This window comes from Gadus macrocephalus, chromosome 12 (genome assembly GCF_031168955.1).
Source record: "Gadus macrocephalus chromosome 12, ASM3116895v1".
Classification (NCBI taxonomy): Eukaryota; Metazoa; Chordata; class Actinopteri; order Gadiformes; family Gadidae; genus Gadus; species Gadus macrocephalus.
Genome location: NC_082393.1, coordinates 15,087,450 through 15,104,958, shown reverse-complemented (window position 1 = coordinate 15,104,958; position 17,509 = coordinate 15,087,450).

Below are 17,509 nucleotides of genomic sequence, written 5' to 3'. Positions count from 1 at the left end.
GAGGAAAATAAGGGCAGTTGGAATTGAAAGATGACGAAACATAATATCAATAAAAGATATTCAGTGTTTTTAATCTAGGCAGTAAAATGGAAGCGCAAGAGGAGGGCGCTATAACTAGCATGTTGAATTGCATTAAATGTAAAAAAGAAAAAAGATAATTTAGTATCGGCTCACATGGAATAATGAGAAACATGTCTGCAGATGACATCAAATAGGGATTAAGGGTTGTTTATGGCCAATAAAGCTGATCACTCAAATGGATCCAGATAGAGCAATGAAAGATAAGTTGATAAATGATTCTTTCTTGTCTTGTTTTTTTTTTATGGACCAATTTCTTCCCCTCTCTCTCTCTCTCTCTCTCTCTCTCTCTCTCTCTCTCTCTCTCTCTCTCTCTCTCTCTCTCTCTCTCTCTCTCTCTCTCTCTCTCTCTCCTGCCTGGCTTCAACACCTCCCCATTCCGTCTACTGTGCTTCTGTTCCTGCAGCCGGACAAATCCCTAATTACAGATTCATGGGCCTGATCTGCATGCAAAATAGAAGAAGTAAGGTGCAGTGTGATGGAACGAGAAAACACGTGGGAGAGGGGTGTGTGCGTGTGTGTGTGTGTGTGTGTGTGTGTGTGTGTGTGTGTGTGTGTGTGTGTGTGTGTGTGTGTGTGTGTGTGTGTGTGTGTGTGTGTGTGTGTATGTGTGTGTGTGTGTGTGTGTGTGTGTGTGTGTGTGTATTGGTGTGTGTGTGTAGTGTAGTCAGGCTGTACCTTCTATCATGTGACTGTCATGTGACTACAATCTGATGTTCAGATTGTACGGCTCAGAGATGCAAGGGTTGGCTGGACTTGAATCCAACCATTCAAAACATTTGTGTCCATTATTTAAACATTTGTGTCTAGTGCATGTATGTCTAGTATAGCGTTGATGTGACACAATTACTGTTGAAAGATTGTGAAAACAGGATGATAATATTAATACTAATGATATAATGGAAATAGCATGAATCTGATTCCAGAGGAGGAGATCAATGGAGGTTTGTTAAGCTGGTTACGAAGAAGAACATTAATAGAACATAAATCAGTACATGAGTGTCTGCACATGTGTAGAAAAAGTCTGTACCATGCTTTATGTGTGTGTGTGTGTGTGTGTGTGTGTGTGTGTGTGTGTGTGTGTGTGTGTGTGTGTGTGTGTGTGTGTGTGTGTGTGTGTGTGCGTGTGTGTGTGTGTGCGTGTTTGACAGCATGTCAGGTTGTGTTACCATTGCCTAGCAGGAGATCTACTCCAGTCTTAACGAAGCTGTTAATTAGTGCACTATCCAAACTTAATGAGTATCTCTCTTGCAGCACTGTTAAACACACACGTTAAATACACCACACACACACACACACACACCACACACACACACCACACGCACACACACACACACACACACACACACACACACACACACACACACACACACACACACATTCACACAAACACTATTTTATGTGCATGTTCGTGAGCCGACATCTTATCTTACTATCTTATTTTACTATCTTACTATCTTATCTTAAATTACTATTATATAATAGCAAGCCTGTCGGACAAGTTACGCCGGCACACTTGGTCAGTGTGCATGTGCCAAGCAGCCTGCAGCTCACACACACACAGCACGCGCGAACGCACACGTGCACCGCACGCACTCACAAACATACACACTGCATACACATACTCACACACCGCACACACGCATGAACACACACACACGAGCACACACACCGCAAACACGACGCAGACGTTTCAAGACAAAGGCAGCGCAGGACATCGCATACACACACACCGCACTAGGGCCGGCCCTGACCAATTTGGCGCCCTAGGCAAGATTTTTGCTGGCGCCCCCTACCCCTTTGGGTCGCACAGTAAATTCGACTACCAATGTTCATAAACTCAGAGAAGCTACAAAGCTTTGTCTTTGAGACTCTTTGATTTTAGATAGAAAATTAAACACACGAAACGTATTACAAACCAAGTAACAAGCAATGAATCATAAATACAATATGGTATGCACAAAATACTGCAGACGTTAGAACATTTAATAATTAAACACTTTGCAGTAAAAAAAGGTCTTGCAAAACAAGTGACAATGAATCACTCATACAACAAGGTATGCACAAAATACTGCAAAGAAGTGCATGATGTTTACTAAAGGCATTCATAAGCAAAAAAAGAGATAGAGTTCAGATTCAAATTATTGTAAATACAATTTAATGTAGTATGGTTTATCTAGTTTGGTTCTAACCAGAGATTAAACAAGCACTCAACTGAATTATAAAAAAAATACAATAATGTATTAGGGCTGTGCAGAGGTAGACAGGACAGCAGCACCTGATGCTGTGTCACTGGGGGTGGTACTGAAATATTTTAAAAGTGCATCTGAAGAGAGAAGAGAAGTATATGTGACGACTGCATGTTAAATTTTAATTAAAAAAACAGATGCTTGTTGAGCTATACATGAGACTAATATAGACTAATAATGAAAATGGGATGAGATTCATTCAACTTTATTGTCAATGCAATGCAATTCAGTCTAACCACAGTGCAAAAACCAGTAAAGTGCAGTGAAATGAATATATATGTATATATAGCCTATGAATGATATGTGAAAGCTAAGGTATGAAATATTAACAGTAAACTGCACTTTAACACTAATGTAAACTTTAGCAAACATAAACTGTGACACATAAAACCAAATGCTTACAACCACCCGATTACAAAGGATTACAAAGGGGTTGGACAACTAAAACGATTTTAACTGACATACAAGCAGGAAAGACACCTGTAAAATAACACCTGAACAGGCCTAACGTTAAGTTTCCAAACGTCCCTGATGAATTTAAGGTGGAGTAACATTAACACACGTCGACTCAGCTATTTATTGATTATTAAACAATGTTGCTATCGTTCGAAGCAAGCTAGCAAGCTAACACTCTGCTCCAACAACGGTAACTACGATGCATTAAACTATTAATTTCATGCACTTCATCACATTGACATTACTGTACCTCTATCTTTATCACGTTTTTCCTCCTCTTCTTTCCTTCTTTTCCTTCCTTGGGCGCCGGATGGCTTCAGTCTTTTGGATATAATTCCGATACAGTGTCATTAATCTTTTTCTTCGTCTGGGGTCACGGCCCGGTCAGATTCAGGCAGCTGGCCTCTTGACCCCGCCCCCCTCACAGAGGCCAGGTACAGAGCAACGAGCCAGGCAGGCACCCAGAAAAAAGGCTTCTCCATTATTTAATAGTCTTTGCTATGACTTTATGTTGCTGTTAAATAATATTTCGAAATAATAGTAGTAATGGCACTGATAAAAAAAAAAAAGTAGTATTTATAATTATATATATAATTTTCTTTTTATATATATTTTTTTCTCCCCCCGTTTTCGGCACCCCCCGCGGATGACGGCGCCCCTAGCATTTGCCTATACTGCCTATGCCCAGGGCCGGCTCCGCACACACACACATGCAAGCGCAGACACACACTGCACACACGCGCGAGTGGACGCAGACGTTGAAAGACAACGGCAAGATCGAGATAACAGCCCCGCCGTCGACACATTCTCCCAGCTGAGACGTTATGTCTTTTATAGACTACACTTTTTTAGCAAAACTTTATTTATTTTTTAATATTAGCACCCCCTTGAGCATCCCCCACTGTCTTGCGATATTGACAAATTGACAAACTCTCACGTCGTTTCTCACGTCGGCAACGCTACGGCAGGTCTTTCATTTTATCATCTAAAAAACGTTTAATTCAAACAACGCGCTGACCGGCATATCAACACACAAGTCACGTGATCTTAAAGAGAAAGCGTCCCTGTAACACAGAACGACAACATGTCAATGACACAGTATGGTGTATTTGAGCCTTCCGAAATGTCTTGACACTTTGTTGTTTAAACTTAATATAACTCTCCTCCTTGAGCCTCCCGAAATGTCTTGCGATACTGATATCCCATGGCCAACTGTTAGTTGTTTTATTTTTGTAATTTTTTGTGTGTATGCTATTTGTGACTGTAGGCTACTGCTGCCTTTCTTGGCCAGGTCACTTGTAGAGATGTTTAATCTCAACAACGTTTTCTTCTGGTAAAAAAAATAAAACAATCAACATCTTAAACTCTCACGTTAGGTAGCCAATGTACAATCCGCAATCTTGCGGATTGTACACGGATTGTAATAAAATGCTGAAAGACTAGCTGATTTCAGACACACGTGTAAGTTCTGATATTCTCCTGCTATTCTCCTGATGGGCCGTATGTGTGAACATACAACATATCCTGATATTTGTACCCTAGAATCTCCTGAATAATACTACCCCTGAGGTAGTATTTTCTCTGTAGGAATTGTAAATTACCTGATTTGTGAATGAGTAGAAAGTTTGTATTTCTCATACCACTTCCGTGGCCGTGTTGATGACGCTTCGGTATGTCATTGATTGACTGTTGTAACTTTAACATTTGCAAATTTTTTGAGTTAATATTGAATATTCATTTGTTTACATTGCAACGTTTGTTTACAAGATACATTTATTTAGATGCATTTAATGTGCCTAATTGCATATTCAAAGGGTTATTACTGTGGAGATTTACATTGCAAAAGATTTCCTGTGGTTAAAGGACTACGTTGCCCAAGATGCATTGCACTTGTACTTCCTGTATGTGCTACGTGACTAGAGAGAACAAGCGACGATGTGCGAGATTGCTCATTAAAGTTACCTGTCTTTTACAAAGGATTCCGACTCCATTTAATTTGCAAACTAGTTATAGATGACGGAACAGTGACCCCCTAAATGATAATCAGCATGTTGCCTTTTGTTCTGCCTCCGTTTTGTCTGTGGTCAAACCAAAACAACTACAGTGACAGCGGCCAGACTTAGCCCGCGTCTTGCGAACTTAGACACTACGTCATATCCTGCCCCTTGCAAGCTCACCCCCTAAACCCCCTGTTGATCCTACTGATGTCTAAATGACATTGATGTCCGCATATAGTATCAAGTGTGAATCGTCCTCAGGGTCGAATCTCCTGATATACAAATGCGGCAAACATGCAGAGGACATGTGTGAAAGCGGCTTATAAGTAGATAATGATTATGCTTGCTTCGTAATATAAGGAGAAAATTATTTTGCTTTCTTCATTACATAATAGGTAATCCAAAATTTTGAGCTCTGTAACATTACATTGTGCTCAGAAATGTGTTACATTATCGACTTGGCCGCATTGAGACCATTGAGAGTAGAGACTAGTAAGAGAGGGTTCAACAGATTAAATAGATACATAGATAAATACATAGATATTATGTATAGTTAGTATATGCTACACGTGAACCTCCTAAGATGCAGTGTTGTATAGTAGCGAAGTAGAAATACTTCGTTACTGTACTTAAGTAGTTTTTTTGGATATTTGTACTTTACTTTACTACTTATATTTCTCTGTACTTTTACTTTTACTTCGCTACATTTTGCGAAGAAAACTGATACTTTTACTCCGCTACATTTCCCTTGAAACCTCCGTTACTCGTTACAAAATCAACTCATCTTTAGAAAAAAAAAAAAGAATCATGAGAGATATGAGAATAACGTCGGGGACTGTGGTAGAACACAGACTGCTACACGCAGTATTGCAACACTATCTTATACACTTCAATACGCTGTATATGTGCCATTTTTGCTACAAAGCTAATTTAAATACCCTTTTTGGGCAGGGACTTAAGTTTTCCGAAAATCCGCGATCCTGGATGACACCAAAATCAATATTAAGTAACGTGTACCAGCGCTTGCGGGATAATAGGTCGGGCTACGATATCTGTCAGTGTCAGTGATTTTTTTTTGGAGTAACTCCGCGACAGCATCCAGATCATGGCAAAATGGACTGCAATATGCAGTGGAAGGATGTTTTCAAAAAAGATCAACAACGAAGGGGAAACAACAATAATCGAAGCAAAATCATACAGGTCTCAATCAAAAAATTTGAAACTTCACGACCTCAAAATAAATACCACCAGCACAACATTTTAAACTAGTAAGGTTCTTTCACCGCTGGGTAATATTTGTATATAATATTTCAAGCTAGCTAATAACCTATAAAGATTATTCATTCTTATTCCATCTCTGGCGAGGTATCTATCTAGCCAGTTAGTGCCAAGGCATGATTGGACGAGGGCAGTTATAGGGAGGAGTTTCGATAACGGTTACTTGTACTTTTACTTTCAGTACTTAAGTACATTTAATATCAGAAAAGTACTTTTGATACTTAAGTACAGTAAAGATCAGATACTTTAATACTTTTACTTAAGTACTATTCTAAAAGGTGACTTTTACTTTTACTTAAGTAATTTTCCAGTAAGGTATCTGTACTTTTACTTAAGTATGGCTTTTGAGTACTTTATACACCACTGCTAAGATGGAGCAATTTGATTGGTTCGCTATCTCGGGATATTGGGCAATGTCCCATGATTGACATCTCAAACTCGATATTGTTTTCATCGCCAAATGTCCGCTAATAACAACAAATAAACCACTAATAAAAACAAATGAATCCCTGCAAAAAGTGTTATCTTGTTTATTTTTGGTGTTCACGTGTAGTACATACTAAAACATTTAATTAACAATTATTCACCGCAGGCTCCTATTCCCCACTATTCACTTCGCCTTTGGCGAATAATTGTTAATGAATAGCCTAGATAGATATATAGCCTAGTCAAGTTTTTATTAATACCAAACGACACAAATCATCGGGAATTCATTTCGGTGATTCGGCTCACATAGTATAGCCTACAAGACCAGACAGAACAAGGGAAACAACAAGTCTGACTGGACATACACAAAATACATCACATTAAAACTAGACACATGCGTTGATAGATCAACCCGGAATCACGCAAAGGCGTGAAATAGATACGTTGGTCCACATGGCAAGGCGTGTTCAGGGTCACGCTTTGCATGACGAAAGCGTGACCCTGAACACGCTTTCTTCTCCATTCGAAATGAATGGAGGAATAGCACAAACTGGTGCGAGACGTTCTCCTAGCATTTGGTGAAATTGTTAAGTAGCCTATATTAATCTTCAACCCAGTCGCCAAGAAAAAACGTTGACGGTGTACGTTTCCATGAACACTGGAGACGTACTATTACAACGTAAAAACAGCGTGTTATACCTACAGTATCCACGCGTGCCGCTGTGGAGGCGGGTTTCGGGTTTCACGGCTTTCGCGGCAAATTGTGGACACGATTGTTTAGGGGGGGGATGGGGAGGTAGACTGTTGATGACCGGGGAGGGGGGGGGAAGACACGTTTGTTGAGGGGGGGACGACGACACGATTGTAGGGGGGGGGGGGGGGGAACACGTTAGTTGAAGGGGGACGACGACGACGACACGTTTGTTGAGGGGGGGGGGAGACACGTTTGTAGGGGGGGGGGCACGCTCGACAACGAGAGTTGGTTTTTATTGAACGCTCGACAACGAGAGTTGGTTTTTATTGAACGAGACTTCAACACGGAACAGCTGCACGAAACGATGGTCACGTCACTCTCGGTGACGGTGTCGACAACAATGAACACACGAACAATGTTAATAGAACAACACACAACCACATAACATCCCGAACCCATCAACCCCACTTAATCCTAACAACAAAACAAGTTAACAAAAGCCCCATTTGTCAACTGACAACCCCAATTCCCAGAATCCCCCGCGGCTCCGGAACACGGCGTAGTTTATATTAATCTTTATTATCCGAATGGGAAATGCAATATTTTAGGACAGATACACCATTAAACGCGTTTCTAATGACATTTCTAGCGAGAAATGTACATTTTCCTTACATAATCTTCAGTCAGTGAATGTGTATGATCTTTATTAATCTTTATTATCTGAATGGGAAATGCAATATTTTAGGACCGATTCACCGTTAAACGTGTTTCTAATAACATTTCTAGCGAGAAATATACTTTTTACTTGCATAATCTTCAGTCAGTGATTGTGTCTGATCTTTAGTTTTATAGTTATTAGGATTTGATCGGATCGCTCGCATGTTTCAACGTCAGGTTGTTAGGCTGCTTTCGCTAAACTAGAAGCTCACGTGCTTCCTGCGTTTGTGTTATTAAACTGTTACTTTATGTAACTTTTAATGATATCATCTTGTTAGAAACACGTATATCTGAGAGGCAACCCAGTCGCCAAAAGCATTCGTTGACAGTGTACGTTTCGTGAACACTGGATTACGTCGCATTTCAACATAAAATAGCGTGTTATACACACACACACGCACGCACACACACACACACACACACACACACACGCACGCACGCACAGACACACACAGACACACACACACACACACACACACACACACACACACACACGCACGCACACGGTGCATTTCGCTGCTAAAACAACAACAAAATATTCCTTCAAATATTATTACTAAAGAACCGTTTTCCAAAGAACGAAATGTAAACCAATGCATTCTGAATGGGAGTGTTTCTCCGATTTTTCCATGCTACACAGAACGAAATGTAAACCCATGCAAATAAAGACTTCATTGTCATAATCATTTAAATATCATTAATCTCCGTGTGTTGGGTGGTATTCTATTTTTTTCAACGGGGCTGGTGCCGTCTCCTTTTGACCTTTTGGCCCCAGACTTCTGGGGGAATAGCTGAATCAATTCATTAGTCAATCAGAAGCATGTAAATATCTTCCCCGTGGCGTAGGAGAACGAACAAGGTGTCCTTCAACATCTACACTTCCAGGCGATTGCAACGGTGCCACACATGAGCATATTCGAACATGTTTAATGGTAGTAATTAGCTGTCGAAATTGGAGGCCTTAATCAATAATGAGCAGCTATTGATTTGCTTCCCGATAAAAAAAAGTGACAAATGACATGTTATTTAGCATCTACACGTTGAGCTGAGTCCAATGACACCAAGCATGACACTCTAGCTAATGGTAACATGTATTTTACATGGTACACCTAGGTCTAGGACATGATCTCGGTGTAGCAAGAGGGCGAGCTTGATCTCATTGGACTCAGCTTAACGTGTAGATGCTAATTAACATGTAATTTGTCAAAAATCCCCATCGGGAAGCAAATCTATAGCTGGTTATTATTGATAAAGGCCTCCAAAATCGACAGCTAATTACTACCCCGAAACATATTCAAATAGGATCATGTGTGGCACTGTTGCAATCGTCTCGAAACGTAGATGTCAAAGGACACCTTGTTTGCCCTGTTGCACGACCGGGAAGATATTTTCATACTTCTAATGGATTGATTCATATTTTAAGGTTCTCGGAGTGAGACTTTAAGCGGCTGCAGCAGAAGTGTTGAGACGAAAGATGATATCAAGACATTAATAGAATATTCCCATTCACATTATGATTCTTCGTCATAACATCCGACCAAACATCCTTTACATTCACCGAGCGAAGATTATGAAAGTCCAGGCCCCCCCTTCCTGCACTCGGGGTCCGACCGGGCCAAGTTTCGGTGCGGGGGTCCCAGTTAGGCCCTAGAATATGGTATTCAAATTTCAGGGCGGTAGGACCTTCCTATCTCAAAAACTGTTTTTCCACCACATTCTGAACCATTAGGTCTCGCAGGCAACACTTCTGAAGGGGCTTTGTCCAAATGACAGTCCATTTGGGAAAACTTTTTTTCTCTATGGGCTAGAACTACAAATCTTGGATATGTCGTTCTCGGGGCCCCGGGAAATGTGTGTAAACATTTTAGCATCCCTAGCTATCTCGAAAAGGCCGGAAAAGGGGCGTGACCTCCAACAGTACAGTCAATGTACATAAGACAGAGGTTAGTTTCTAGGCCCCATTTTTTGCGGGATGGAGGTGTACATTTGTGGCTTAATGTGTGTAGACACAGCTGGCCTGTGGCCACGTCTTTGAAGTCTGGGGTCAAAAGGTCAAAAGGAGCCGGCACCACGCCGCTTATGAGATAACAAAAAGTGAATCTGTATTTCTCTCATAACATTTTGTCATTATTGAAGAGAGGCCTGATTCTCAGATATGCATGTTGGACTGTTAGGGTATAGGTCTGGGAAGAACTTCAGGCCAAAATCTTGCAAGCGAGCCGCTGGGTGCAGGTGCAACGAGATGGAGCACTTGCTGAGTCATTTCCTGTAGGGCTGGAGCCACAGGTTGAAGCGTATGCGTCCTTTGAAACCCCCTTTGATATATAAGAGACCCCAAGGTCAGAGGCGTCGTCAGGCCCTTTTTACTGGGGCACGTGCCCCAGTAAAAGTCTCCAGTGCCCCAGTAAAATTCCATTGATCATCATTAAATTAATCTGCAGAAGCGCCGCTCTCGCTATGGAATCGGCAGGATTCATCAAGTGCATCTCCTGCTGCCTCGGGAGTCTTCAGTCGAGCCTGCCACTTACCAGCCAATCAAAAAACGAAAGGGGCCACATAAAAGCCAATCAGAAAATAGCACTACTGTATCTGGGTAAGATTTAACGCAACAACCAATGAAAAAAATCAGTTATTTCCGGATTCGTCCATGTGACTCTTCTGAATGTTTAGTTGGAAACCACGGGAGCTGGAAACAGCGCAGAGTATAGTCATCTCCTGATTTAACGTTACAACAAATGCACAACTTGTTTGACACAAACAATGACAACTTGATTGCTGTTAGAGAATGTTGCCCACATAAATAGCACCAGTTTTTCAATACTGAGCGTCTGTAGCCTGTCGTTTTATAACACACACACGCACACGCACGCACGCGCACGCACACACACACACACACGGAAAATGAATAATCTTCAAAATTTGAGGAAGTTTTAGTGGCCAAAAATTTCCTTAACACTAAAAAGGAAATTATGGATATACAGGGTGTTTTTAACATACTGGATCCAACAATGTTCCCAACACTGAAACAGATAATTCAGATTGCACTCACAATTCCTGTTAACAGTTGTAGTTGTGAGCAATCTTTCAGTGTGTTGAGAAGGCTCCACACCTGGCTTAGGTCAACCATGGGGCAAGGAAGGCTTCACCAACTTTCTCTTTTGTCCATTGAAAGGGAGCAACTATGCAAAGTGAGTCTAAGCCAAATTATTGACCGCTTTGCCACCATGAAGGCGTGGCGATACAGCTTAATAGTGAAAAAATAATAATTTAAAAAGGCTCTATGCAGCAGTGTATGGCCTTATTTAGTTAAATTTAAGATCTTTGATGTTCTATAACATTTTCCAGGTTGATTGGTGACAATGAGCCACCTCACCTTAAGTCAGAAATTATATTTTAAACCTTGTTTCTGGCCTTTATAGTCCATGTCGTTCTGGCAAAATTATGCTGTTTCCACACAGCTTCTAAATAAATATAGATGTGTAGACTTCTCCTGATAAAGAGGTGAAGGTCATAAAGAGACTTTTTGTTTATTTGTCAGTTACCTTATTTGTAAATCTTTGAGATGTGTATGTGTTTAAATACATATCATTGTACGGTACTCATGAATCTATCTTTGAATCTTTACCTTTACCAGTGCTTTAATATAGCCTACAGTATGACAGTGACAATGATTTTGAAGCTCGTACATACCCTTCTGTATCCATCTATTTCATATTGTGCCCACGTAATAAAATAAAATAAAATAAGTATTGGCAGTTGGGGGCCTGTGCCCCAGTAAAACTCTAGGTCTAGCAACGCAACTGCCCAAGGTACAGTTTACTTAAATGTTCTCGCCTCAGTCACCTATTGCATCACTTCCTTTAGGGCTTCGGCCTCCTAATTGATCATTGTAGTATAATTGAATGCCCTCTTTCATATTATATGATACTTCCACCACTGGGACGTGGCAACAACTCTCCAAATCCATATGGGGAGGGGGGGGGGGATGCTTTTGGACAGTAGGGGTGTACACTAGACATAAATAGGAAGCAAACTCAGGAGAAGGAATGACCTCTCACAAATATTTATTGAATAAATTGTTTCAAATAACCCTGCCTCGTTAAATCAATGAACTTGGTGTTTTGCTTTCAAAAATAGGTTATAGAAGAAGTCTAAACTGCAGAAAATAAAAACATCCAAGCTGCCTTTTAAGGATACCTCGGAATATCTGTCTATTTTTTAACCGTCGGACCCCAGTTTACGACAAAAACAACACAATTTACGGCAGCTCCTTTGCCGCGTGGTTTTTAGAGCCATGTAAGGATTAGAGGGGGCGGTCGATAGCAACCACCATAGCAGCATGACGGTCAAGTGACTGGATGCAGCCCCGTTGAAAAAAATAGAATACCACCCAACGCACGGAGATTAATGATATTTAATCGGAGAAACACTCCCATTCAGAATGCATTGGTTCACATTTCGTTCTTTGGAAAACGGTTCTTTAGTAATAATATTTGAGGGAATATTTTGTTGTTGTTGTTGTTTTTGCAGCGAAATGCACCGTGTGCGTGTGTGTGTGTGTGTGTGTGTGTGTGTGTGTGTCTGTGTCTGTGTGTCTGTGTGTGTCTGTGCGTGTGTGTGTGTGCGTGCGTGTCTGTGTGTGTATAACACGCTATTTTATGTTGAAATGCGACGTAATCCAGTGTTCACGAAACGTACACTGTCAACGAATGCTTTTGGCGACTGGGTTGCCTCTCAGATATACGTGTTTCTAACAAGATGATATCATTAAAAGTTACATAAAGTAACAGTTTAATAACACAAACGCAGGAAGCACGTGAGCTGCTAGTGTAGCGAAAGCAGCCTAACAACCTGACGTTGAAACATGCGAGCGATCCGATCAAATCCTAATAACTATAAAACTAAAGATCAGACACAATCACTGACTGAAGATTATGCAAGTAAAAAGTATATTTCTCGCTAGAAATGTTATTAGAAACACATTTAACGGTGAATCGGTCCTAAAATATTGCATTTCCCATTCAGATAATAAAGATTAATAAAGATCATACACATTCACTGACTGAAGATTATGTAAGGAAAATTTACATTTCTCGCTAGAAATGTCATTAGAAACGCGTTTAATGGTGTATCTGTCCTAAAATATTGCATTTCCCATTCGGATAATAAAGATTAATATAAACTACGCCGTGTTCCGGAGCCGCGGGGGATTCTGGGAATTGGGGTTGTCAGTTGACAAATGGGGCTTTTGTTAACTTGTTTTGTTGTTAGGATTAAGTGGGGTTGATGGGTTCGGGATGTTATGTGGTTGTGTGTTGTTCTATTAACATTGTTCGTGTGTTCATTGTTGTCGACACCGTCACCGAGAGTGACGTGACCATCGTTTCGTGCAGCTGTTCCGTGTTGAAGTCTCGTTCAATAAAAACCAACTCTCGTTGTCGAGCGTTCAATAAAAACCAACTCTCGTTGTCGAGCGTGCCCCCCCCCCCTACAAACGTGTCTTCCCCCCCCTCAACAAACGTGTCGTCGTCGTCGTCCCCCTTCAACTAACGTGTTCCCCCCCCCCCCTCCCCTACAATCGTGTCGTCGTCCCCCCCTCAACAAACGTGTCGCCCCCCTCCCTCCCGGTCAACAACAGTCTACCCCCCCCCCCCCCCCCCCCCTAAACAATCGTGTCCACAATTTGCCGTGAAAGCCGTGAAACCCAAACCCCGAAACCCGCCTCCACAGCGGCACGCGTGGATACTGTAGGTATAACACGCTGTTTTTACGTTGTAATAGTACGTCTCCAGTGTTCATGGAAACGTACACCGTCGACGTTTTTTCTTGGCGACTGGGTTGTAATCTTTATTATCTGAATGGGAAATGCAATATTTTAGGACAGATACGGTCATGGTCTGTCGTGTTTTGGTGTGTTTCCCTCCTGTGTTGATTACTGTTCCCTCCCCTAATGTGTCTCAGCTGTTCCTCGTTGTGTTTGTTACTTAAGCCCTTGTCTTTCCTTTGTTCCTTGTGCTATCATTGTGGTTGTTCGTCCTGCGTGTTCCCTGTTCCCTGTTGTCACCTGAGTTCCCTGGTTCCTTGCCTTAGCCTTTAGGCATAAATAAAGTGCTGTTCTCGCTAAACCGTCTGCATCTGGGTCCTACCTTCCTGCCTGCACCCTCAACCCCTAACAGAATGATAGCACCAACATTGGACCCAGCGGACGCTCAATTTAGCCGTGAGTTGGAGGATTTATTGTGGTTCATAATGAAAGAAATGGATTTCTGGAAGAACATTCCCAGCAAGAAGGAGCAGGAGGCTATCGTGAAACGTACACGCAGGGCTGTTTCGTCAAGGCCTGAGTTGGAGGACGCCTTGCCCGAGTGGGCTGTGGAGCTGCTCAGCCCCACAGTCTTTTGGCCTGAGAGCTACATGCCGGTGCCACCGGACTTTTGTGACCGGCCTAAGCCTCCACGCTCCTACTCTCAGCCTCTGCCCCCGGTTCCCCGCTACCAGCCTCTGCCCCCGGTTCCCCGCTACCAGCCTCTGCCTCCCGTTCCCCACTACCAGCCTCTGCCCCCGGTTCCCCACTACCAGCCTCTGCCCCCGGTTCCCCGCTCTCAGCCTCTGCCCCCGGTTCCCCGCTCTCAGACTCTGCCCCCGGTTCCCCGCTACCAGCATCTGCCCCCGGCCCCCAGCTACCAGTCTCTGTCCTCGCCCCCCCGCTACCAGCCTCTGCCCCCGGCCCCCCGCTACCAGCCTCTGCCCCCGGTTCCCAGCTACCAGCTTCGGCCCCCGGTTCCTAGCTACCAGTCTCTGCCCCCGGTTCCTAGCTACCAGCCTCCTCCCTTGCGGACAATCAGAGTGGGGGTGGTGAGTTTGGGGTACCACCTGGTTCCTCCTGACACTCCAGCCCCCGCACTGACTCCGGTCCCCGAGCCCTGTCCGGTTCCTGAGCCCACTCCTCGCCTTCGAGAGGGGGACCGGCCTCTTCCCCTGCCTGTGGAGGTCCGCCCTCTGCTCCTGCCGGAGGTGGCCCGCCCTCCAGACCGTCCAGGGGAGGCACGCCCTCCGCCCCTGCCTGTGGGGGCCCTCCTCCACTCCGTCCCGAGGGGGGTTCCTCTCAAAGGCCTTCCAGAGGGGTCCCGCCTTCCAAACCTCTTGGAAGGGGCACGCCCTCTGCCTCCAGAGGGGACCAGCCCTCTACCTTGCCTTCCTGAGGGGTCCCGCCTTCCACAGGGGGTCCGCCCTCTACCTCGCCTACCTCCAGAGGGGACCAGCCCTCTACCTTGCCTTCCAGAGGGGGTCCGCCCTCTACCTGGCCTTCCTCCAGAGGGAACCCACCCTCTACCTGGCCTTCCTCCAGAGGGGACCCGCCCTCTACCTGGCCTTCCTCCAGAGGGGACCCGCCCTCTACCTGGCCTTCCACCAGAGGGGACCCACCCTCTACCTGGCCTTCCACCAGAGGGGACCCACCCTCTACCTGCTCTTCCACTAGAGGGGATCTGCCCTCTACCTCTCCTTCCTCCAGAGGGGACCCGCCCTCCACCTCGCCTTCCTCCTGAGGGGACCCGCCCTCTACCTCGCCTTCGCCGGCCTACTGAAGGTTTCCGCCTTCGCCACTGCTGGCCTTCAGAGGGGTTTCCTTGCCGCTGCAGGCCTCATGAGGGACTGAGCCCTCATCGTCCTTGCCGCCGGCCTCCTGAAGGGTTCCGCCTTCACTCTGCCTCTGCTTGCCCCCCAGGCCGTCCGCCTGAGGCTCCCTGCCATGCCCTGGGGCAGTTTTCTGGCTGCCCGCCTGACGTCCCTCCGCTCTGCCCCAGTCCATTTTTTTTTTATTCCCTCCTCCTGGCTCCCCTCCACCCACCCGTTTTGGGTTTGACTTTCTTTGTTTTTTTTGCTTGTCGTGGGTCGCCTGGGAGTCGACCCTTAAGGGGGGGGGTACTGTCATGGTCTGTCGTGTTTTGGTGTGTTTCCCTCCTGTGTTGATTACTGTTCCCTCCCCTAATGTGTCTCAGCTGTTCCTCGTGTTTGTTACTTAAGCCCTTGTCTTTCCTTTGTTCCTTGTGCTATCATTGTGGTTGTTCGTCCTGCGTGTTCCCTGTTCCCTGTTGTCACCTGAGTTCCCTGGTTCCTTGCCTTAGCCTTTAGGCATAAATAAAGTGCTGTTCTCGCTAAACCGTCTGCATCTTATGGAAAGCCAAGAAGGCCACAATCCGGCCCAAGAATGGCGCGGTAAAAGTGCAAAACCGCACGGAATCCGTACGGTTTCCGTACGGTTTTGAATGACTAATAGCCGCGGCTATTAGTCATTCACTCCGGCTATTAGTCATTCACTCCGGCTATTAGTCATTCACTCCGGCTATTAGTTATTCACTCCGGCTATTAGGTATGCAGAACGAGCCCCTCCCTCTTCTTTGCTTGAGTTTGAAGGCTGTTTGAAGGCTGTCTAAGCAATCAGAGCTGCAGTGCCTCCATGTTTCGTTGTAACATAAAGCTGTGTTGTCTTTACTAGTTTCACTACAATGTAATGACCACCATTAGCTAGTGGAAAATACATTTGTGTCTAGTACAGTGATATATTTGTATATGTTAGGCTATATATTGAGATGGCAGTGTGCGAAATACCGATAATATTCTAGGATGTCCTCATCCCCAGATTGTTCTCGATATGCAGTAGCCAGCTAGGCCATAACATTACATAATATTGCATATTCTCGAAGAAAGTTGTCCAATCCCGGGTTGCTTTAAACTCACTTCATTTATTATAAAGTCGTCGGCATGTTTCGGCATGGTAAGTGAAGCTATACGGAGGGAATTGTAGCTAAAGAGTGGAACACGTGTGAGAGATAATAACTCTGGCTACTATGGGCCACGGGCAGAGGCCCGTGACCCTTCGCGGGTGTCGCTGCAAATCTCTCTCTGGTCTCTTCACACTGGGTGCACAGGTAAGAGCCCGTTAAGTGGGCGTGGCCTAGTGGGCGTGGCCGGGGTGCCGTACTGGCTTCGGCTTCTTCGTATATATAAAAGCGCTGCTATCTGTGGCTGGAGCAGCCTCCAATAAGGTCTTGCTCCCCTTGTGGCTATGTATGGTATTTACGGCTAATATGTTTGGTCCTGCATCATTGGGTCTATGTGTGGGTAGCTAATTAGATTCTTAAAATACGTAACAATCCCTCCTTGGTCATCTTAGATGACCATACAATAATATTTTAAATCATAAACACCATTTACCACACCGAAAACATAGTCAAATTAGGATCAATCATCAACACCATCAACTGTGTGGAAAACTCTTGAATAGAGGAAAAAACCACAATGCGCTCATAATACTGAGACGTCATTCACCTTGTGGGTCTCATTGGGAATACAGGTCATTATTTAACAATACAACAATGAACATAAATCTTGTTATCATACAATCGCATGGCCAAACAGCACACAAACAAAACCATTCATAGAAATCCTGAGCTAATACTTTTGGTCATGTGCTACAAGGTCATACAATTTTCATCATGTGCAAAAGTAAAGTAAAAATTGTCATAATACAATTAAAAAAAAATTCAAGATTATTGATAGCCTAGCATGGATTCGGGTGGTTCAGGTGATCTTCGTGCATTGGTTCGCTGTTG